Here is a 25,012-nt window from a genome sequence, read left to right on the forward strand (position 1 = left end):
TAGCCCCGGGGGTATCTCAGCTAGAAAAATGTCCTCATACTCCTGCAAAAGGTTAGTGACAGCAGGAGGTACCGAGCTAACAATATCATCAAGCAAAAACATAGCTCGTTTGCATACCAAAGCATAGCAAATATCATCATCAGAAATTTCAGCAAAGTCACATTTTGTTGCAAGCATAACACCACTCTTCAATTTAATCCCCTTAGCCTTAGAAATAGATGTAGACTTATCCTTTTTTAGGTGGGAAAATAGAATTAGCAACTTGCTGATTTTTAGATTGAACATCATTCAAACTAGCAGCGCATTCTCTATTAGCTTGTACAATTTGAGCAGGGGTCAAAGGTACTAAAGTAATTTTCTTTCCTTTATGCACAAAAGTGTATTTATTACTTCTACCATGGTGTATAGCATCATTATCATGTTCCCAAGGACGACCCAATAAGAGTGAACAAACTTGCATAGGTACCACATCACAATCAATAGAATCAGCATAAGAACCAATGGAAAATGAAACTCTGCAAGTTTGTGTTACCTTTGCTTTACCAGAATCATTTAGCAACTGAATATGGTATGGACGTGGGTGTGGGCGTGTGGTCAAGCCAAGCTTCTTGACCAAATCAGAACTCACCAAATTGTTGCAGCTACCTCCATCAATAATGACACGTGCTCGATGGTCGCTGATGACGAAGAAAATCAGGAACAAGTTATGGTGTTGTAGCTTCTTAGGTTGCTGGACTTGTGAGCTGAGCACCCACTGTACAATGATGCTCCTATAGGACGCCGTGGCCTCGTCACCATGGACTTCGATGTCCTCCTCATCTGCATCTTGGTCTTCTTCATCCTCAATGTCAGAGGTGCTGATGTAACCATCTTCTGTAGCAATATATGCCCGCTGACTTGGGCAGTCCTTCTGCACATGGCCAATGCCATAGCAGTGGTGGCACTGAATACCCGAAGTGTGTCCCGTCGATGCAACGGATGAGGAACTCTTGGTAGGCACCTGCAAAGAATTTTTACCTGAATCTGAAGGTCGTGCGGGAGGTGCCTTAGGTGTAGCGGAAACTCCAGAGGTTGTTGGTCGCTTGCTCGCTGGTGGAGGCATCCAAAAAGTGGTTTGCTTGGTCAGCCCCGAAGATGGTGCCGAGCGTGGCGTGTATGTGCTGGTGGTGATCTTGCTCTTGCCCTGCTGTTCACGCCCCTGCAATTCCTTTTCTGCAAGCATAGCAAACTAAAACAACTGGTTGACAGTGTTAAATTCTTTATAATCAACAATGTCCTGAATCTCACACCTCAAACCTGAATAAAAACGATAAATGGCATCTTCGTTTCCCTCCACAATACTACAGCGCATCAATCCCTTTTGGAGCTCACCATAGTAATCCTATATAGATTTATCTCCTTGTTCTAAACGCATCAATTTCTTACGCAAGTCTCTATGATAAGAAGGAGGAACAAAATGATCATGCATAGCTACCTTAAGTTCTTCCCACGTACCAGGTAAAGCATTCTGTGCAGCTAGCCCATTCCACCAAATAATGGCAAAATCCTTAAACTCACTAGTAGCTTGTCTAACTCTATGCTGCTTAGGTACAAGGTGGGCACTAAACTTTTGTTCTACCGTAATCTCCCAATCAAGATATCCCTCAGCATCATAATGACCTGAAAAAGATGGTATTGTGAACTTAATTTTAGCATAAGGATCATCGGGCACACAGTGATTATTACCTTGATGGTGGTGGTGGTGGACACCACCCATACCTGTCGTGTTGCGGCGAAGACGTTGTCGTAATCTCTCTTGTCGAAAAGCTACTCGACCTATGTTCCCATTGGCATCATACACCGTGTCTTGACCATCGGTGTTGCTGCCGGAGACATCGTTGTTGCCCACCACAAAGGTTTCCAATGCAGTAACCTTGTCGGTTAGCGTGGAAATTCGCTTGTCCAATCTCTCCATGCTATTGCCAATGTTGAGTTCAATGAGTGCGTCAGTGATGGCCTTCCTGATGGCCTCATTCATCCTTTTTTGGGCATCCTCTACAATAGCTTGTAGTTGCTCTTGGCTAACACACTCGCTAAAACCCTTAGGATTGTTATCTCTAGTCTATTCACCTCCTGCCATTGAAAACACAAAAATAGGAACAAACAGGTGAAAGTTATCCCTACCAAATGACTACGTGGTTACAGTGGTGTCACTTTTCACAGCAAATAGAAGCATCTTACCAAGCTCTTACAAAGTTCTTACCAACACAAGCAGTGGGCGGTACAACCGGCGGCTGGTTCGTGATACCTGTGAGGCAGTGGTACCGAGATTGCAAGGCCCTTTGTTTGTATTGATCTGAAGAGTTTGTGCAGCTTGGAAGGCACACAAAGATTAATATGTATATCTGGCACACAAGTCAGTAACAGAAAGTAATGCTGAATTATAGTCCAAAGTACTTGTTCTCGTTGCTGGTCTAAAATGTTCCAAATACCAGGTGTGTGACAAAAGTATGGTGGATAGCAAGGTGACATGTGTATGAAAAATAAGTATGGTGGATGGAAACAGTAACACAAACAAAGAACCAGACAGCACACACTAACACAGCTCACTTTGGTCTTCTCTATGTGCTCCTCTAAATATTGTTCCCTTTTTGCCCCTCTCTTTTTTTCTATTTTTTGGGCTGTCGTTGTTTTTTTGGGAAATTTTGACTTTTTTATTTTATTTTTTTGATATTTTCCCTTTACTTAGGAGCACAAAAGAAGTAACCACAGAAAATATGAGCTCAAACAAGTGTAAGACGTGGCCTGTGGAATTTTTAGAAAACTTGCTCAAAATCGACAAAAACCTTGTCACCACGAAAAGAGGATCTTGTGACCACTTTTTGACCAATCTAAAATTTCTGAACCCCAGCTAGGCAGGGGATGGATGGATCCAAAATTTTTTTCTAATCGATTTTGATATATGGAACGTCGAAATCGGAGTTCGTATGCGAAAACTAGACCAGTTTTAAGAATTGGCTCCGAATTAGAGGACAAAACGGCAACAATGTGCACAAAACTGGTCACAACAGCAAAGATTTGATGGAAATGATGGGGAAAAACACACGAACTGGACTCTAACACGACCTAACCAGCAACAAGATCTCGACCAGGACACAAACTCAACACGACGGACTTTGAAACTGAAATATGCAAAGGCTATGGCGCGGAAGGTTCTAGGACAGGAAAAATGAGTATGGCACTGGACTATAGGACGAATGTGAAACACTCAAAACTAAGGAATAAAAGTGAACCTGATGGTATACCTTAGCTCTGATTACCACTTAATGGAGATGGGGATCCCGATCTTCCATCAAGTGATGGTAACTATCGTTGTGGCAGAGAATGACACACCGATCCGGCTTCAGATCGAAAGATCGAACCCTGCAATCTTAGCACCACAGCTCCTCTGGTTATCAACCAAGTCACAGACCAGGTTGACCTTGCCAAGAAGGCTAATCCCTACCTACGCAATGAAGAACACAAGCAAGAACAAGAAAGAACGCAACCAAATTGCAGATGAATGATTATCTCACGAAGTTGGGGTCTCACAAACCGATGAACGGCGAAACTGTTCTTGACAGAATAATCTAAGAAAAACCCAAAACCTAATGACGGCAGCGGCATATGTTTATAAAGGTCTTAGGGTCATCGCCTACCCTGGACGCGCCCCCTAATGGGCCCAAACACGATACACGGTCCAACGGAACAAAAGACGGTGTCGCAGCACCCTGGCAGATTCTGGATGCTGACTTGTTTCGATGATTCCTGTTGATTCCTAAGAGCTTTTGATGTGAGACCACTTGGATTGGCTTCCTTATCGAATTAGCTTTCTATCCATATATGGATCGTCAAAAATGGAGTCCGGATGCGTCCTGGGTGACCAGTTTAAGGCAGACTGGTCCTGGAGGCCGAGGCAGACTCGAATTCTTGTTGGACTGGGACTCCGGCTTGTGTTGGACGTCCTTGCTGGTCATCATCACCTCCACCACTTCCTCTAAGTCCTTCATGACCCTCTCCAATGTTCCGAAGCAAGATAACATCATTAGGTAGTAGTCTATTCTCAAAAGTATGAAAAGTATCGCTTAAGAACGAGCTCACCTCTAAATTGAGTTGTCGCTTTCGAGCCCGGGTCATTGGACCTTGCATGACGGTTGGAGGATCAGCGGGTACCTCTGAAGAAGTGATGTCCTCATCAAGTTTGTTGGCTAAAAATGTCACATCCTAAAACTTAAAAATTGTGGTTTGCAAATGCATGCTCCTTTTCTAAGTTGTTGCGAGCTATGATATGGTACAAATAGAATTTACTATGACTTTGTTCTAAGAGAAACTTGACATCCAGAGATTTTACTTTCAAAAATGGTAAAATCAAAAGTTCCTCAATGATTATGAATACCTACCAATGCCATATGACATGATATTCAAAATTCAAACCTTAGTCATATGCTACTTGTTATTGCATTGAGCTTTATCAAATTGTTGTGACCCTTGTTGAGATTCTCATCATGCACCCATGATCAAGGCACACGTACAACCACAAATAAATTGCTTACTCTTATACTGAGAGTTACGAACAAACATGCTTTTTCTGCCCACTAAATAATTACTCCATTCACTTTATCATGTGTCTCTCTCTCAAAAAATTCATATGCCAAAAAGAATAGTATGGTCTATGCTAAATAAAAGCAAAAAAGAAGAAAAATGTCCATGCCAAAAGGCATGAGAGAAAAAAATGCATGCCAAAGAGCATGAAGAAAAGAAAAGAAAAAGAAAGAAAGAAATAAAGATAGCCCATACTTTCAAATAAAAGGCATTCATCCAAAAAAAGAGAGAGATTCATGATTCAAAGGAGTACAAAAAATATTTAGAATTAGGAACATTATGAAAATTCCACACACTTGCATGTCTTGATCAAAGTGTATGACTTGAATCTCCTTGAGGTCCAGTTTTTGACTTAGCAAAATATGTGATGCAAGTATGGCCCACTTTCATACCTACCCAAAACTCCAATCAAAAGCCTTAGTAGTAGGTTATGAAAAAGATGGCAAAATATCAAATGCCTTGGTAAGGTTTCATACACATTGAGCTATTGAGAGAATCTTTTGAGGAACTTACATTTGTTTTGCAAAACTTATAAAACCTCTGGATAGATGGTTAATCAAATAATGAATGGTTGGTGATTCTGTTATAACCATTCTATCTTGCAACCACCCAAGAACTTGGAAAAGTTATACGCCCCATAAGAATCAAGGTAAAGGGTGGATAAAATGCCAACTTATTTGAATCACGGAAGAATGCTTTGTTATAGACATGGCACTTGTGAATTGTATCGGCATAGTAGCAACTCTTGATCAATAACCAAGTACTTAGCTATTTGCTTGGGACAAGCAAAGGTTAAGCTTGGGGGATTTGTTGGCAGTCACTAACGACAACATTCGAACGCCAATTATAGTCCAAAACAGGAGAAATAAACATACTTTTGACACATATGCATATACTATTGACATAGTTCCACTTGTATTAGAGAAAACATGTTTTGCAGGACTCATATTCGAATACAAGTGGAAAACCAAAGCAAAAGCCACAATTCGGGAAGTGTAATGCAGAAATGCACAAGGCAAATAAATAGAAAAGTCCACCTACACGCCAAACCTAGGCCAAGCACCGACGTGGAGGTGACCCAGGCCCAGCTAGAATCCCACCAAAGCACCGCACCTAGCTCCCCTCGGGACCAGCTTGCTCTAGTGGTTGCATGGCGGCATGCAGAGGCGGTCCACATCGGTTTTCTAATTTACCTACATCAAACCGACCACACATTAGTATAAATAAGAGGGTAGAGCTCACCTTCAAGATGCACAACATCATTTGGAGCTATCACCTCACCTCTATCTACTTGTACTCTTTTAGTTCTTAGTAGGAGTTTGGAGCCAGCAAGAGCTACTTAGAGAGCTTGTCTCCTTGGAAGAAAAGAGAGAAGAACTTGGTGTGAATACAAAGAGAATTTCTTCCATAGTCATGCTCTCATATCATTTATATAGTTGTGCTATAGAACTAGAATATAGTTGTCTTGTTATAATCATGATATATGAACTAGCATATAGTTTGTGTGTCATGATCTTAACATGTTCAACTTCATGCTTAATTATTCATATGATTTGTAAGAGTAGAAGTAGAGCTAGGGTTGGGGTGATGGTTCATCAATCCTTTGGGTTTGCCCATATTCTTGCTTGTTGATCCATAGGGTCAGAGTCCTAGGGTGATATGGGTAGTTTCCTTATACACGGGCATGGTGCTCGGGTACACGGGAACCTTCGGATATGATGGTATCCCAAGGTTGAGGGGTAGGTGGTAGGTGGTGATAGCCATGTCCGTCCCTTGTAATCCCCCACGTCTGGGTATTGTGTAGGAGTCTTAAAGTCTCCCTAGTTTGCTGGCAGACCAGTGCCCAGAGACCTCCCCGTCCACCTCACATTTAGTTCTAACTCTAGTCATATAACTTGTATGGTCATTAACTATTCTTTGCATGGCTATATTAGAACATGCCAGCTCCGCTTAGGAACATTCTTTTATTCTTTGTTTTCCTTTTATCCTTGAGGTTGGCCCAGATGTGTGTCCACTATCCTTGATATACCATTTTTACCCCTATCATGAACTATGGTCCACTATGCAAGTATGTAATCATGTTTATATCTATGCTAGACTCTTATACCTTGATCTCCTTTGGGAAAATATAAATAATAATACCCTGAATACTTCTGGGTGAAATGCTACAATGATAGATCCATGCGCTTTCGGATATTCTCTGTAATCGTTAAGACCTATCATAGTTGGTGTTTCTTAGCGTCGTTGCTAAGATTAACTCAGTCTTAGTAATGGTGCTAAGAAATACCGATAGGCATTTATGGCGCCGTTGCCGGTGATGGACTTAAAACCTCCACACTTGGTGATTACACTAAGAAATGCCAACACCTTGGTAATTACCTTAGTAGTTTGGCCTTGTTGCTGATTCCATCCTTAATTCTATTGAGGACGAAAGTAGTTGTTGTTAATGAAGTTCACATCCTCATGGGTTTCAGGGTAGCTATTCCCTGAATGCCTAGTGTTTCCACACTCTTCACATGTCATGCAGGAATCATGGATATGTATGACTTCTTGCTTCTCATTGGCTTGATCTTCGAGCTTCTTCATCAGTAGGTCCATCTTGGCAGACAGCATGTCTACCTCCTTGAGTTGATGCATACCTTCACTTCTCTTGTGGGTCTGAACTCATTCTTCATACCAGCCTTGGTTAGAGGCCATCTTCTCCACGAGAGCTGTTGTAGCTGGGAGTGTGAGTGATAGGAAGCCCCCTCTAGTAGCAGCATCCATAGTCTCACGGGTACTATTGGTCAACCTATGGTAGAAAGTCTGCATGAGTAGCCAATTCTCCATCCCATCATGAGGACATTCTACAATGTAATCTTGAAAGCATTCCCACGCCTCAAGGATGAATTCATCATATTATTGCTAAAAACTTGAGATTCTCCCATGCGGAGTATTGGTCTTGCCTATGGGAAAAAACTTGGCTAGGAAGGCAGTGGAGCAGTTATCCCATGTAGTGTTTCTTTCTTTGTCGGTGTAGAACCATTGCTTTGCCTTCCCCAAGAGTGAGAATGGGAAGAGGCGAAGTAGTATGGCATCTCTGGTCACTCCTTTGATGGTGAAGGTGCTGTAGATCTCTAGAAAGTGTTGGAGATGAGCACTTGCATCTTCATTGCCTTCCCACAAAACTGGATTGCTTGCACCATGTTGATGAAAGCTGGCTTGAGCTCGAATCTATTGTCTTCAACATTGATTGTCGGTCTAGTACGGATGTTGGTCATAGTTAGAGTAGAGAATTCACGGAGTGTCTTGTCAGCCATGGCTTCAAATTTAGGTGTTAAGATTTGCCTTATCTGGTTGTCTTCCGATTCTAAAGCTAAAACTTTCTTGAGTTTAGCCTTAGTTCTCCTACGTAATGCTTCTGGATCGTTAACATAGTTTGTCGAAAGGTCAAAACTAGTCGTACATTACCCTGCATAAGATATAAAAGTAGACAAAACAAGGGTAAGCCTATTTGAGCAGAGGTCAATGGTTATCTCGATCACATCAATAAGTATAAGTTTATCAATACTTCCTTCTTGCCTAGCAACCTTCCCCGGCAATGGCGCCAGAAATGCTTGTTGGTATTTATTAACTTGTCACTTGTTTTAGTAGCCAACTAATGTATGTCTACATCTCTTAACATTACTTTACCAGGTTGTCATCCCAAGTGATGATGCCGGAGATATTTGTTGGTACTACTTAGCATTACAACTAGAATAATACTAAGTAGCTCTTTATTATTATATGTGACTAGGGGAATATATATATATATATATATATATATATATATGTATATGAAAGAGAACTGCAAGTGCACAGATAATATACCATTGTAGCACTTCACTTAGGAGTATTCCAGGTATCGTTATTTATATTTTTATCACAGGGAAGGTCTGGCAAGGACATGTATTGATAACTTATGCTATTGATGGAGAAGTAAACCATAACCAATATTCTACTCACAATAGGGGTAAGTCAAGAGGTAAATATATATATAATAGTGCATAATAACCAATCATGGATCACTTAGAGTACTCCTTTCTATGGCATTATCATGGTTAAGTAGAATATTAGAGGAATAATTCCTAAGTCATTCTTAATTATAAGTCAAAGCATACATTGATTAGTGCAATTACACCTAGTAGTCATGGCTAAGATCAACTTCATATCTACACATAAGGGATATTACTAAGGAAGATTAAGAATAGAGCTTGTCTTCCTTCATAACTAGATCCTACTTGTATACCTATTTTGGGTAGTGGACTACAAAGGATTCAATGGGAGTGTCACATCTGCGATCTACCACATGACCCATAATATAGGGTGTATCCGCAAGTAAACAATGTATAAGCACCACACTTACACAATGTTGACCACTCACCCATGGTACCTTAGAGTGAGCGCTATGCGAACTTATGCATAAATATATGGATAATCCAGTTATACTAAGTATATAATCAAAGTAGACCATATAAAATGATATGAATGATGTTGTCATAACAATTGTAGCAAACATATAAAAGTAATAAGAGATACAAAAGAGAGGGTACAAAGATTATACCAATTGTAGCAAACATATAACTAGGAACATAAATGATATGAATGATGTTGTCATAACAATTGTAGCAAACATATAAAAGTAATGAGAGATACAAAAGAGAGGGGGTACAAAGATTATACCAAACCATGATATTGACACGATTAGGAATCCAAGCGAAACCTGCTTGCCTCCCTCTAGACCTAGCCTAACTAGCAATGCTCTAGAATATGGTGGAGCTTTGAGGATGATTAGGGTTTCTTTCTTCTCTAATGACTTTAATGCAATGCTTTAGAGGGGATGGCAGGGGCTGGTATATATAGGCCGAAGCATCAATCCTGAGCCCTCGGATCAAACCAACTTGAATAAATGGCGTAGATGCAATCTAAGATGTAACACCTCTGTGTTAAGCATTGCATTTGACACCTGCATTTCATAAGCACAAGCATCATCCAAGCATTCATGGATATGAGCATATGAAATTTCATCTCATTCCTATACTTTGTCACATGAAGTGTTGATTCATATATATGCTAATGCTTACATATGATAGGATTTACATGTGACCAATGCATAAAATGTTTGTGGGACCGTAGGAGTACCTTAAACATGTTTAGAATGTCATATGGAACAACTTTGGTATTCATGACTTGGAACCATTTGGCCTCTAAGTCATGGTTATAGTGTAACTTACCATTTTCAAGTTATGTGTTTGACCTAAGTTGAACTATAGCATAGATTGTTTGCATCGCAGTGCACCCTAAAACAAAGTTGTAGTACTTGAGTAGAGTAACAACCTTTATTTTTGGGTCAAGGTCTAATTCGGTGCAAGCATGCTCAAAAATAGCTCACAAGTATCAACAAAATACTGTTTTGGACTTGCAAAATTTTTCTAAGTCTTAGGGTTGTCTACAGTTTTCATGTACCTCACTTTGGAGCAATGTAGTTTGTTAACCAGCGAGAATTAGATGGTGGTTCTTGAAGAAAAGTTGGAGATCTCATGTAGCTCTACAACTTTCATTAAGGAAGTTTTTGCAGTGCACGAACAGATTAGGAATTATGGCATCGCTAATCTGCGCTGTTAGTCGTCGAAGGCAGCGCCTGAACCGCGCCCATGCGCCTGGCAGTGGCCGACCGGCCACAGGCCATGGCCACCGCATGGCAGCCGTACGCAGGTGTTGGCCCAACCGGTCAGGCATGGTCGCGCGCATAAATGCCGCGCACTAACCTTTCACTCCACTCGCCCACATTCGCCTTCTCCTGCTCGCTCCGCCTCACTGCAGTGCCACGCCGAGCACCACTGTAGTTCCATCGTAGCCACTCGCCGCTGACATAGATCCACCGGTCGATTCATCTCGGCCATAGCTACTACACCATCACATCCACCTCCTTGAGCCGCAAGCACCACCTATTGAGTCTAGGTAGTGCGGCATTTCACTCCACTCGCGGCTCAATGTGGTTGCGCCTCTCCATCGCACCTCCTACCCTCCTTTCCTATGATATGTAGTCGCCTTGTGGTACTTACGCTTAGGTAGGAGTTTGGTTTGACGCCACTGGTTAGTCATGTGGGAACGTGCCGCTGCTCCCGCCATGGTCGCCATTGCCGCCATGGCAATCGAGCTCGCCATCGTCGAGCTGAGCCATCGCCTTCTATCTCTTTCGTGCACATTAGGATGAGTAAGCCTAGACCTAGCATCTAGCATGATGGATACTTACCTCTCGCTGCCATCTTGCCAGAACGCCGTGAGCACCACCGTGCTCCGTGCGCCGCCGCACGGGCATGCATGTGGTCAGTGCTCGACGTCATATCACCGGAACCCTAGCCACCTAGGTTAGCTCCAATAGGTTACCATGTATCTATAGAGCACCTCACCGGAGCATATGGTGGTCAGAGAGTGCCGGCGTACCTCCGCGTGACCACCGTCGTCCACCATTGTCACCGGCGAGCTACTTCCGGTGAGCTTCTAGGCTTGCCGAGCACACCCATCGACACGGCTTGATGAGACGAGCACGTAGGTGTTGTCGTCATCATCGGAGATCTAGCTGCCTATGAGATATTGCTGGTTAGAGCATCTCCTCTGTTCTCACGTCACTGCCGTTTGGGTCCCACTGACCACCGGGCCCCATCGTCAGTATGAGTATTAGTTGATTTCTGAATTGTTTTCACAGATTTGAATGCTTGTTTAAAAAATTCATATCTAGAGCTAGGAGTGTCCAATTTTGGTGAACCAAATTTTGTTAGATTCTTCATGAAGTGTAGTATTTTTTAAAAGTATTAAATGCACTATTTTTGGTATTTTTCAAGGTGAATAAAATGTAGCTAGATAAGTGCTTTTTGAATGTTTGCAATATTGTAAAATGTATAACTTGAGCTAGGAAAGTGATAAAATTGTGATTCCAATTTTGATGATCTTGTGTTGACATGCTCTAGCTAGGAAAAATATTAAACATATAGTAAACATACTTTTAATGTGGTCTTCATATTTAATCCTAATTAATTGCTAGTTCTAGTGAAATTAATTGAGGTAAAAATATATAACATATGATCATGTAAATTTTTACACAGTATTCTTATGCTTGGAGGAATGTAAGAAAAATACTAAATCTATTGTTTGACACTTTTCACTATGCTAAACTATTTTTGCTAAAATCAGCTTGTGTAACTTGTCATTTTTGTAGAGGTAGTTATACTTATCCAAATGGCATGAAATTTGTACAGTAGACTACTAAGGTCATTTGTAGACTAATTTAATTTTATCAGAATTTATTAAGCACTAGAATTAATTAACCTTTAAATCAACCTATTATTTAAGGAAAATAATAAATGGATATAAATAGGTTAGTTATGTTTGACCATGATGTTTTCTATGGTGCTTGTGATACATATGAACTGTTAATGTTAGTGGTAAGGCTTAAAGACAATTGGTTGTATGCAACTAGTTAATTATGGCTTTATAATTCAACTAGATGGCTGCATGTATAGTTTCAGTTGAGTTGATAATTTCATGTTCATATTAGTCTTTTCTGTAAAACTTGTTAATAACAAAGTTGTAGATAACTTACTTATCTACCTTGTGTTAAATTTGCATGGTCATAGGCCTTTTGGTTTAAGAATCATGGCTGTTAGAAGTCTGCTATCAGAAATGCTTGCTCTCTGGATAGATTTGAATGATTGAATTGTTTGACCTAGCTACCTGCTGAATCACATTAAGTGTATTAAAAGAAAGTTGTAGGAAATTTCATAATATTTCCAGAATGTCCACAATCCTATTATTTTGATGTATATCACTCCAGTTATGGTCAAAACATGTGACTACTGTATTGTGGTCCAGAAAATGATTTACATAAGTGTTTGTTTAGTTATTAAAGAAGAGATAGGCACCTACTCAGTAGAATAAGATGCACTTGTTATTACTTTAATACCTTGCTATTGAAAACACTTATGAGGATGCATTCATCACGTCATATCATATTATACGTGTCATTGTATATGCATTCGTGATATCTTATTTCATGCTCGTGCATATAGGATCGTCCGAAGAGATAACGCCGTTGGAGTTCAACGAAGAAGAGGAGGAGGATCACCAGGAGATGCCTCAGGCCATAGCTGCAGGAGAAGAGGAGTAGAATCTCAAAGATCTCCCTAAGTGCTCAGATCACCGGCCAACCTCTTTACTCAAAGGCAAGCCCCGAAGCATTCTAAATCTCCCATGTTCACAAAATATTACTTGAGTCCTTTATGTTTGATACATTAGGTTATAAGAGTTGATGCATGGAACTACCTTGTCCAGATACATATACCATTAACCCTGTGTAGGTCCAGGATCGAATCTATGCTTAGCCATGCTTAAACCGGTAGAAGTTGGGTGATTTCCTGTCACCTGTGAGATATAGGTGGATACCGAAGCAGGGTTGGCTATATTTGCTATCATGGAAAAGAACCATGGGGTAATATAAATGGAGGCCAGGCAGAGTCTATGTGTAGGTTGACTCATGTCATTCCGTTTGTGCCAATTAAGGACCGTACCGTTGTTCGCACTTCTGACAAGATTGAACACATGCCTATCACTTAGCTGGCCGGATAACTCATTCCGATCGTGAAGCCGAGTAGCTCAACTCAGGTCAGGCCCCATTCTGTAAAAGTGTGCACTCTGGATGGTAGTAAGGATGTGCGGGGAGCCAGACATGAGCCCAAGGACAGGTTGGGCCTGAACATCCCGGTAGCTGGTTGTCATGATTGTGTGGCGCTAGGCGAACCTGTGAAATGTAGACTTGAGTTGTACCAAAGGTCCTGAAGTAGTTGTTGATCTAGTGTGCCTAGGTTTGTGTTAGGAATAAATTCTCAGCTGGTTGAAATCAATTTGAATCACCGTCTCTCCCGGATAGTGAGAAATTTGGCTAGCCCCAACGTCGTAGTAATTGTGCTATGGAATATGATGGTTCGAATGAACATGGAATTACTACACCGACTATGGTTACTATTGTATGCTACTAAATGAGATACTACATGTTTGGCACATGTTAGTTGCTAATCTAGAGATGAATAGCTATAATTAACTTGATGACCGAATTATAATTGTATAACTGAGTTAATTGCTTTTTATGCAAAATGTTGTCAAGCTACCTCCACTTATAAAGCCTTGCATAATCCTTGGAGTCACTTTATTTTTTTGGTTTATGATGGGTAAGTCTAGCTGAGTACCTTCTCGTACTCAGGGTTTTATTCCCATTGTTGTAGATGGTATAGTTTATCATGGCTACTGCAAGAATTGCTTCTGTCCCGCCGTGGATGAGTGAGCCCTGGTGAAAGCTCTAGTTTGGTTTTGGTGAATTGATGAAACCCTAAGTGCTAACCTAGTTTATCAAAGTGATTATGAGATAGGTAGCACTACTCCAAGTAGTGAAGCAAATGAAGATCATGACATGATAATGGTGATGCCATGGTTATGATTAAATGCATAGACTTGGAAAAGGAGAAATAAAAACAAAGGCTCAAGGCAAAGGTGAAATTGATAGGAGCTTTTCGGTTTGGTGATCGAGACACTTAGAGAGTGTGATCACATTTAGGATTGATAGCCGTACTATTAAGAGGGGTGAAACTCATATCGAAACACGGTTATCAAAGTGCCACTAGATGCTCTAACTCATTGCATATGCATTTAGGATCTAGTAGAGTGCTAACACCCTTCAAAATGTTTGTGAAAATATGCTAACACATAGGCACAAAGGTGATCCACATTATGTTTAGCACTTGGGAGCAAGGGTAAGAAACTTCACCGACGGTGCCACCGGTGCCCTGTACAGAAAAGATAGGTTTTCACAGAGTGCACTCGACGCTGGCCTCAACTAGACCAGAGCATCCGGTCAGTGGAAGTAGTGAAGACGCTGGTGTCGGTCTTCAACCGAATGCTGGGTAACTTCATGACCGGACGCTAACAGGGTGCATCTGGTCCCGCTGATGTGGCAGCACAAAAAAAAGGAGAAAGGACCGGACACTGATGCTGTGTCCGATCGTGACCGACCAGACGCGTCCGGTCACGAATTTCCACCTCTAGAAGCTTACTAGAAGTGACTAGACGCTGGGGTCCTATGTCCGATTGGGCATGACCGAATGCATCTGTTCATGAGTGGAACCTTACTAGAAACAATCGGACATTGGTGTTGGTGCGTTCGGTCACTTCGAGCAGCGTGTCTAGTCACAACTTAAGTGTACTGATGACCATTAAGATCGGGCGATCAGTATTGGAAGCAGGTGCCACGTGGCGTGCATCGTGCAATGGGACGCTGGGGTCCTATGTCCGGTCAATATGATCGGAGCGTCCGGTCGCCCTGATTTTCAGTGAACTGAGGAGCCAATGGCTCTATCATGGAGGCTTCTATTTAAGCCCCATGGCTGGCTCGAGCTCACTTGCTTGGCCATTTGCATTGACATAGCAACCTTGTGAGCTTAGCCAAAGCCCTCCCACTCATCTCCATCATTGATTCATCATCTTTGTGAGATTAGGAGAGAATCCAAGTGCATTGCTTGAGTTATTGCATCTAGAGGCACTTGGTGTTTGTGTTTCGCTACGAGATTTGCTTGTTGCTCTTGGTGGTTGCCACCACCTAGATAGCTTGGAGCAGCGGAGGAGGATTGACACAAGTTGGTGATTGTTCGTGGCCATTTCCGGTAATTGTGAGGGACTTGTACCTTCCCCGGTGGAGCGCCGAAAGGTAACCCTAGTGGATTGCTCATGTCATTGAGTTACCTCACTTATGGGTAGGTTCTTACGGTGTCCAATTGTGTGGATGAGGTTCATGCAACACCTCTTGGCTACCGAACCACCAAGTGTTGGTCGACACAACAGGGGCGTAGCATGTTAGCAAGCATGTGAACCTCGGGAGAAAATTGGTTGTCTCTTGTCCTTTGGAATTCTCCTAGTGATTGATTAAGTATTCATCTTGTGATTGGTTCACTCCTCTACGCGGTTGTATAATAACCTCACTTACTCATTTACATTCCTGCAAACTAGCTATAGCAAGCTCTTTAGTGTAGCTAGAATTGAGAGCTTGCTTTGTAGATTAAGTTCATCTAGTGGAGCTCTTTAGTGTAGCAATTGTGAGAGCTCTTAGTGAGTAGTGACCCAGTAGATTGTGTGCCTAGTGATCATAACAACTAGAATTGTTGGATAGGTGGCTTGCAACCCTTGTAGAGCTAGAGCAAGTTTTCTTTTCACTATTTGTCATACTAATCAAATTGCTCTAGTTGGTTTGTAGAGTTTTAAATAGGCTATTCACCCCCCTCTAGCCATATTAGGACTTTTCACCTCGGCAGGCATCTTTAATAATCCTCCTTATATGCTTTTGTGGGATTGCGATCATGAGTTGGCACTTTATTTCAACTATGATGGCTAATGTTCGCTTCAAACTTTAATTTGCTTCCGCTACAATTTACTGAACTTGGTTTGTAATAACCTTAATTCGTACTCTAATGAATAAACTGTATTTGTGAACCTTATGTAACATGTGACATGTATGTACGATCTTGGTTGTATGTTGATGGTTAATCAAGACCTGTCGTGGTACTCGATGGACTACCAGGTTTATATGGGCTCAAGTATGATAGTGCGACCGCTTGTGGGCTGCCGTTATACTTGTGCTCTTATAAATTGGTCGGTTCTACGACAGCTAGCATTAGAGCAAGATTCAACATTAATTGCCACATGAGTATTTAAAACAAAGGTTTTGTTTCCCAAAACCTATTTCTAGCAACTAATAGCTATATAAATAGGTGTTTGAAACTTAGAGTTTGAATCTAAAGTATGCTAGTGATCACTTCCTTAATGCCCAATTAAGGATTTTAGGTGACTAATTAAGTACTAACTTGGGGGTTTTCATTTTCATCGTCCGTACAGTGTGCTATTGTATGGATGCCATTCACTTGAGTGGTAATGTATGGATCAAATGCCTCTACGCCCAAGGTAAGATGCCAATCATCATCATAGTGGTATGACCGCAAGATGTGAGCATGCGGTCTATGGGGAGAGCTAGCTTTGATACTAAAGTATATATGTCTCATATATATATATATATATATATATATATATATATATATATATATATATATATATATGGGGGTATTTAATTATGGGTTAGCTTTGATACGACTGTATATGCATATTCATATGTATATATAGGACGTATTTACTTTTGGGTAGCTTGATACGGAAGTATATATATGGGTATATATATATGGAAGTATTTAGATTGCAACCTAGAGCCCAGATTTACAATCTGCATATATAATTGTGGGGCTGGGATGAAATGAAATTCTTGTGCAGGTACACTAATAGCGAAATGTGTAGCCCGACTAGTTACGCTATATATGAGAGAACATATGTATGCCACCGTGTATGTCGTTAGAAATAATTTTTCCTAAGCCTGTAAGGACGTACGGAACATGCATGCATCATGATAAATCATTATTTCATACTTGCATTGTGCCTCCCCTTATAAATCGCATACACAATTATGTAACTCTTATCCATTATGACTTTGTCTCACGAGAGTTGCACATGTTATTGGTACAGATGGTAGCACCGGTTGGAAGTGAGAATTTCCTTTTGGTGTTTGGAACTCCTGCCCTACTTTGGAGGGTCTTGCATTATGTGGGGTATTACGAACCACGCCTCTATTACTAGAATGAAGTATACCTAGAGGGACAACCATGGTATGAAGTACAACTGACCATACCAGCTCATACCCAAGCACCCTTTTGGTAGGAATGGAAGGCGGAATCCGAAGGAATAACTCCTTGGGAGGCTGCCCAAGTAGTGGCTTTTGAGGTCCTGAGTCAGATTTGTCAGCAGCACGGGGATGAGCTTACCGGCAGTGCCACTGGTACTTTTCCTTGGGTAGATCCATCCATAATAGTATGGGCACAGCGAAATAACAATGCGTTGATCCAAGATCGGGATGAGCGGGCAGACAGTTCTAGTCCCGCTATGAGTGCAATATTTGTAGTGATGAAGATGTTCTACACTCATTAGGACACCAGGGACTTCTAGCAGGAGTCTTATACCACTTGCATGGATAAGCTCATGAGAGCCGAAGCTACACAGCGTAAGCTAAAGAAGCATGTGCGCAAGCACAAAAAGGCAGCAAGTGAGGCTCGATGGGAAACTGATCAAGCATATGTAGCTTTGGGAAATCTCCACACCCAAATGGAGCAAGTTGATTAGTAGAGAGCTGCCACCCAAGAGGCAAGAGTGGATGATCAGGCAATGTTAGCAGGACTACGGGAGCAGTTGGAGGCTGCCCGTGCCGAGGCGTTCACAGCTACACGCTAGCGGATCCTAGCAAACAACCATGCAGCTATGGTAGAAGTAGAATGAGATAGGACCAACGCCTTGAGCGTCCAGCAGGACCATGTCAAGAGGGACTTGCGCCAGCATCTTGAATAGACCCAGAACGTAGTAGTTGATCTTCAGCATGAGGTGCATTTTCTAAACAACCAACTGCACTCGATCCTTGATAAGGAAGAAGAAGATCCAGAGATGTTAGTTGAAGATGATGGCTGGGAGGAATAAGAAGTGCTTGAGGATGATGATGATCCTATCTCTGACCTCAACAACGAGCATGCTGAAGATTAGAATCATCTAGTGACTAGTTAAAGCGCTAGATGTATCCCCATTATTTATGTAGTGGACTTGTAGCTTGAAATTTGGTATTCATGATTTGACTTCCATGTAATATTGGCACTCTGCATGTTATTTCACAATGGGTTGAACTTTAATGAAATTCCAATTTCGTTTTATTTGTGATTATGACATGCATGTTAACACGCTGCGAGCCCAATAAGTGATCAAATTGGTGTTGTCATGTTGCGAGAATGAATTATTATGCCTCTGTTTTATTGTATGAATTTAAGATTCTCTCCAGTAATTTCAGTTTGGCATGATTATACAATTCATCTACATTCTCCTGACATCATCCAATAATCACTTATTGTTGCAACTTTACAGATGATTCACACTCGCACTGGAGCAGGCAACAACCAAGAGGGCAACGACGGTGACTTACCACCACCGCCACCACCGTCTGTGAATGAATTCTTCGCACAGTTCTTAGGTAGTCAGAGAACTATGGAGGAAACCCTGTGCCTCATTGTGCAGAACACGGCTCACGCCCATCAACAACAATAGGGGCCTAAGCCGAATCAATATAGCTCTTTCAAGGATTTCCTAGACACCAAGCCTCCTATCTTCAAGGTGGCCGAAGAACTGCTCTAGGCGGATGAATGGCTTAACACCATTGAGCAAAAGTTCCATCTATTGAGGGTTATGGAACATCAGAAGGCAGAATATGCGTCCCATCAGCTGCAGGGACCGGCCAGGATATGGTGGACCCATTTCTTGTCCTCCCTACATGCCAACTCACAGGTCACATGGGAGTAATTTAAGTTAGCCTTTCGGGGACATCACATTCCCCCGGAGCTAATGTGCATGAAGGCAGCCGAGTTCATGCGACTCACACAAGGGACCAAGACCCTTACTGAGCACATGCATGCTTTCAACAATTTGTCCTGTTATGCCCCAGGTTTCATTGATATAGAAGAAAAGAAGATTGAAAGCTTCAAGAGAGGTCTTAGAACTAAGCTGATGAAAACCATGGCCAACTCGAGGTGCACCATATACAATGAGTTCATCAGTGATGCCTTGACTAAGGAGAACCAGAACAATCTACATGCGGCAGCAAAGGGCCGTAAGAGGGTAGCTGAGGCAAGCGCCTCAAGGTCTTCTTAGTCTAGAGCTCCTGTGGTGGCTAGGCCACAGTTTCGACCACCAGCGCCCAAGTTCAGGCCTCCTCCACCAAAAGCCTAGGCCAACCGACCTCAAAAGGCATTTTGTAAGGCATTCACCATTGCCTTACCCAAGGGGTATAGACGGCAAGGAAGCTCAGCAGGACCCAAGGGCAATCAGCCATGCTTCAACTATAATCAGTTAGGTCATTGGGCCAAGGAATGCCTTGATCCTAAGAAGAACAACAATCAAAACAAGAGCAATCAGAGACAAGCTAATCCTAAAGCACGTCCTAGATACATGCATTACACCGCTATTGAAGAAGTTCCTACGGGAGAGGTTGTCACAGCTAGTATGCTTCTTGTTAACAAACATCCCACCATTATTTTATTTGATTCTGGAGCTTCTCATTCCTTTATGAGCCAAGCATTTGCATCTAAGTATGATTAGAAAGTAATTGAGGTAGACAAGGGTGGTTATAGTATAAGTTCGGCTGGGGCTACTATCTCTACAAATAATATAGTTAGAGATGTGCTCATCTCTATACAAGAGAAGGAGTATACGATGGATCTGATAGTATTGCCTGGATTAGACATAGATGTGATCTTAGGCATGAAATGGATGAGCGGTCATGGAGTTCTCATTGACACCTCCACTCGGACAATTATGTTGAGAGAACCAAAGGGAGGTAATGCTTTTCTAGTACCACTTCCCTGAAGTTTCAATCTCCAAAACTTGTCTTGCGCTATCCAAGCCACTACCCTTTGTGATATTCCAATGGTTTGTGAGTTTCCTGATGTATTTCTAGATGAGTTACTAGGTTTACCACCTGATAGGGATGTGGAATTTAAGATTGAGTTAGTGCCAGGTATGGCACCTATCTCAAGAAGACCCTATAGGATGCCACCAAATGAGTTAGCTGAACTTAAAATTCAATTACAAGAACTGTTGGACAATGGTCTCATTCAACCTAGTTCATCCCCATGGAGATGTCTAGCTTTGTTTGTAAAGAAGAAGGACAAGTCCTTGAGAATGTGTGTGGATTATAGGCCACTTAATGATGTGACCATTAAGAACAAGTATCCTTTGCCTCGTATCGATATCTTGTTCGATCAGTTGGCAGAAGCAAAGGTATTCTCCAAGATTGACTTGAGGTCAGGATATCATTAGATTGAGATCAGGCTAGTGGATATACCTAAAACCTCTTTCTCCACTAGGTATGGCTTGTACAAGTATTTGGTCATATCTTTTAGACTAACGAATCCTCCTGCCTACTTCATGTACTTGATGAATTCGGTATTCATGTCAGAGCTTGATAAGTTTGTGGTTGTATTTATCGATGATATCTTGATTTATTCAGAGAATGAAGTAGACCATGCAAAGCATCTGAGAATTGTTTTGTCCAGATTAAGGAACATAAGTTATATGCCAAGTTTAGCAAGTGTGAATTCTGGTTGCGCAAAGTACCTTTCTTGGGTCATATCTTATCTAAAGATGGAATTTCTATAGACCCATCTAAAGTACAAGAGGTCATGGATTGGAAGGCCCCGACTTTGGTTCATGAAGTTCAGAGTTTTCTAGGGTTAGCAGGTTACTATCGTCGTTTTATTCCTGATTTCTCCAAGATAGCTAAGCCCATGACCAGACTACTTCAGAAAAGATGAAAAGTTTAGTTGGACGCTAGAGTGTGAACCAGCTTTTCATACCCTAAGGACCCTGTTAACTACAACTCCTATTCTAGCACAACTCGACATTGAAAAGCCTTTCGATGTATTCTATGATGCATCGGGTATAGGTTTAGGATGTGTGCTCATGCAAGAAGGAAGAGTTATTGCCTATGCTTCTTAGCAGTTGAGAAAGCATGAATTCAATTACCCTATGCATGATTTAGAGTTTGCAGCAGTTGTTCATGCATTGAAGATATGGAGACATTATTTGTTGGGAAACGTATGTCACATATATACTAACCACAAAATCCTCAAATATATCTTCACTCAACCTGAGCTGAACATGAGACAATGCTGATATGGAGCAAGTAAGGGAGCTCTTAGCCCTAATAAAGGGCATGAAGACCAACGGTGGATTGGTGGCGGCGAGCTTCATAGTGCGCCGCATCCAGCCCTGCAAGGAGAGGGCGCACACGGGCTATGACTTCAAGGGTGACATCGACGACACCCGGGATAGGACAGAGATGCTATCGAGGGATGATGTGCTAGAGCGGGCTATAGAGCAATTTGCTCCGTTTGCCTCATTCAGCATGTCAGGGCAGATGAGACCCTTTAACTACAAGAATCCACCTCTGTAGGTAACCATCTAATTTGTTTTCTTTGTGATGCTTTGTATCCATTACCATTGCCAATCAGTGAACTGATTCACTTATGCAAAGATCCATTCATAGGATAGAGTGGTGTATTTCTCGAGTGTGCTGAGGGGCGATTGGCCATAGGTAGTAGACGCCCGGCCACCGGCCCAACCTGAAGAAGATGCGGCCAGTGCCTCATCAGAGTTCAATGGCACATACGCTAGTCGGACGGAGAGTACCCCCCAGGTGTCGGAGAAAGTCCGAGGGAAGAGGGCAGCGGCAGATGAGCTAGCCCAGAAGAAGAGGAAGACAGCGGGTGCTGTTCCCCACAAACCGGGTGGCATCTCGCTTGGTGGTGACCAGAGCACTCGGACTCGAAGTGAGGCGATGTCTGAGTGGTCGGATGACGACAGGGCTCCGGTGGCCCCTTCTTCGAGCACGGAGGCGCCTCCGTGCAACACGCGCGTGAAGGAGCAATCGAAGGAGAGGGAGGGAGTCCCTGAGCAGTGGGCGAAGGGAGTCCCCAAGTAGCGGGCAAGGGAAGTCCTAGAGTAGCAGGCAGAGAGGCTAATGGTGGAGACCACGAAGCCTCCACCTGAGGCCATGCAAGTCGACCCCAAGGCCGCACCTGGGGGCTCCGGTAGGCATCGCTGGTTCAAAAAAGTTTACTAGTAGGCCGATACATAAGTATCCTTGACTTGGAGTTATCTTGGTGTCATATCCTTATCTCTTTTGGCGACTAATGAGCTGATCTGATGCAGTGCGAGGCGTACGGAGGATCTGACCCTGCCCGTCCAGACTGATGAGCAACCAGGGGCTGGTCCTAGGGCAAAGGCAATGTCGATGGCTCCCATCCCAGAGTCCCTGGGTGCTCAGCAGCCAGCGGAGGAGTCAACCGCCACTGCTGATGGAGATGGTGGTGGCGAGAAGTTGGCATCAACGATGGACGGGTCGGCGACGGTGCCTGGAGCAACAGCAAAAGCCGCTGGGTCTTCGGGAGCGGAGGCTAGAGTCGCCAACGCCATGTCGGAGGCCAGAGCGGAGAAACCTGCAGTGCTCGAGGAGCAAATGATGCTCCCTGAGGCATCAAAGGGCATGGTGGGACATGTTGTTCGGCCACGGAGCCGCCCGGTGGTGCCTCCACAAGTTGTCTAGCCACGGAGGAGGATGAGGTGGAAGAGATCGAACGTGAGGAATCTTGACCCCAAGCTGTCCAAATCCTCCACAAGCACGGCGATGAGGTGGTGGTTGTTGAGGAGGAGAACACCACCAGGGAGCTCATGAGACTAGAGTCCACCCCTACTGAAGTGATGAAATAGATCAAGGTCAGTACTACGTCTGGAATACTCATCTTTAACGTTCGAGATTAGAGTTCTTCATAGTCATTGTGTGTTTGCAGGGGACAACTCGGACTATTGAGCAACGATGCCAGCTAATCAAGAGGATGGAGCCCCTTGGAGAGGAGAATGAAAAACTCAAAGAGGCGATGAAGCTTATAAAGAAGAACATCTAGAGGGCCTAGCATGAGCCAGACCTTGCTAAGTCCAATGCACGGGACCTAGAATACCAGAAGGGCGTCCTATCCGAGCAGCTGGCGACCGCCTCCGAGCAGCTACGGGGCAAGTCCGAGCAGCTGGCCACTATCTCTGAGTAGCTGATCAGTGCTTTTGAGCAACTAGAGCGGAAGTCCAAGCAGCTCAGAAGCATATCCAAGTAGAAAGCAAGTATGGCGTATTGGTGAATGTGCTTTGTATTGTTGAACAATCATATCATTGCTGACGACTGTTGTGCTTGTAGAGCAAGATTCGGAGCTCAGCCAGCTATGCCAAACCATTAGGCAACTCCAAGAGGAGAAGGCGAAGGAGTCAGAGTGCATAGAGAAGCTGACCGAGGAGCTAAAAGGTGAAGTACTTCATGATCAGAGTTATTGCTGGAGTAATATCTTGGCTTGATGGATCCTTGTTATGCTTGCAGACTATCATCGGAGGGTTAAGGCATAGTTCGATGTGCTAGAACAGGAGGCCCAGACCTAGAGGAACAAGTTCAACGCCATAGTTACTGGAGTCAAATTGGTGCTCGACTACATCGACCTGGAGGTGGCTCCTCAGCCCGACGGCAAGCCATCGCGTCCGAACACCGTCATCGAAAGGTGCAAGGCGGCGTGGGAGAACTTCAAGAGCTTCAATTGCGATGCCATCATCACCGCCGTTACTCACGCCCTTGCGGTGGTCCACTCCCATTACCCTGCCATTGACCTTGAAGCGATAGGGGCTGAATTCGCCGGAGGAATGGGCATGACAGAGCACCAACAGCTAGAAGATGAGGTGGAAAATGCGGCAAAGAAGTTGGCCGACGACATCGACCTGTTCGGTAAGATGGACGGCGATGGCGAAGCCTGATGATCTGCTCGGAGGAAAGTCTATAATAACTAGAGAGAGAAGTTAAAACGCGCAAGGGCACAGACAGACATTTGTATGTAGAAATGCTGTAAAGTGACATGTGCATGTTTATGCAATTTGCTAGTTTTTGTTGAAGAATCATTGTAGTGTTAACCCTAACGCATTTATACATAGTATAAGCAGCGTTCGAGCAGTTAGTTCATTACTGAACCCTTTGGCCATGGATAGCCCATAATCCATAACGTCGAGCATGGGGCCCATGCACGTGTAGGAGGAACATGCATGACCAAGGAACCATAGCCGGCCACCCATAACGCAGAGCGCGGAGCCCATAGCACGTGTAGGGAGAGATCAGAGACCAGGTCTTCTCCATAGAGAACAGAGTGGAACATGCGCTGCTGGGCGGTTGGTGAATTAACTTGGAGACATACATAGTATAAGTGGCGTCCGAGCAGTTAATTCTTTACTGTGCTCTTGGCCTTGGCTAGCCCATAGTCCATAACGTCTAGCGCGAAGCCCATGCACGTGTAGGAGGAATAGGCGTGACCAAGGAACTGCAGCCGACCACCCATAACGTAGAGCGTGGAGCCCATAGCATGTGTAGGGAGAGATCGGAGACTGGGTCTTCTCCATAGAACACAGAACGAAACATGTGCTGCTCAGCGATTGGTGAAACATTTCGGAGATGTGGAGAAACGCGATGCAGTGTTTTATGGTGATCACATATTGGAGATATGGAGAAACGTGGTGGAGCATTTATGGCAATCTCATATTGGAGTTCGTTAAGTAGTAGCTTAGAGCTCGGCGACCGTAAGTGCTGATTAAATTGTAATGGAGAAATGGAGACAAATTA

At 43.1% G+C, this 25,012-nt stretch overlaps 1 non-coding gene across 1 annotated transcript; it reads left to right on the forward strand.

Annotated features, from left to right (window-relative positions):
- Positions 1–7,447: 7,447 nt before the first annotated feature.
- Positions 7,448–7,556, forward strand: LOC136514515 (small nucleolar RNA R71). Its single transcript, XR_010773674.1, has one exon. It is a non-coding gene; the product is annotated as a small nucleolar RNA R71 (small nucleolar RNA).
- Positions 7,557–25,012: the final 17,456 nt, after the last annotated feature.

Source organism: Miscanthus floridulus, chromosome 16 (assembly GCF_019320115.1).
Source record: "Miscanthus floridulus cultivar M001 chromosome 16, ASM1932011v1, whole genome shotgun sequence".
In the NCBI taxonomy this organism is placed as follows: Eukaryota; Viridiplantae; Streptophyta; class Magnoliopsida; order Poales; family Poaceae; genus Miscanthus; species Miscanthus floridulus.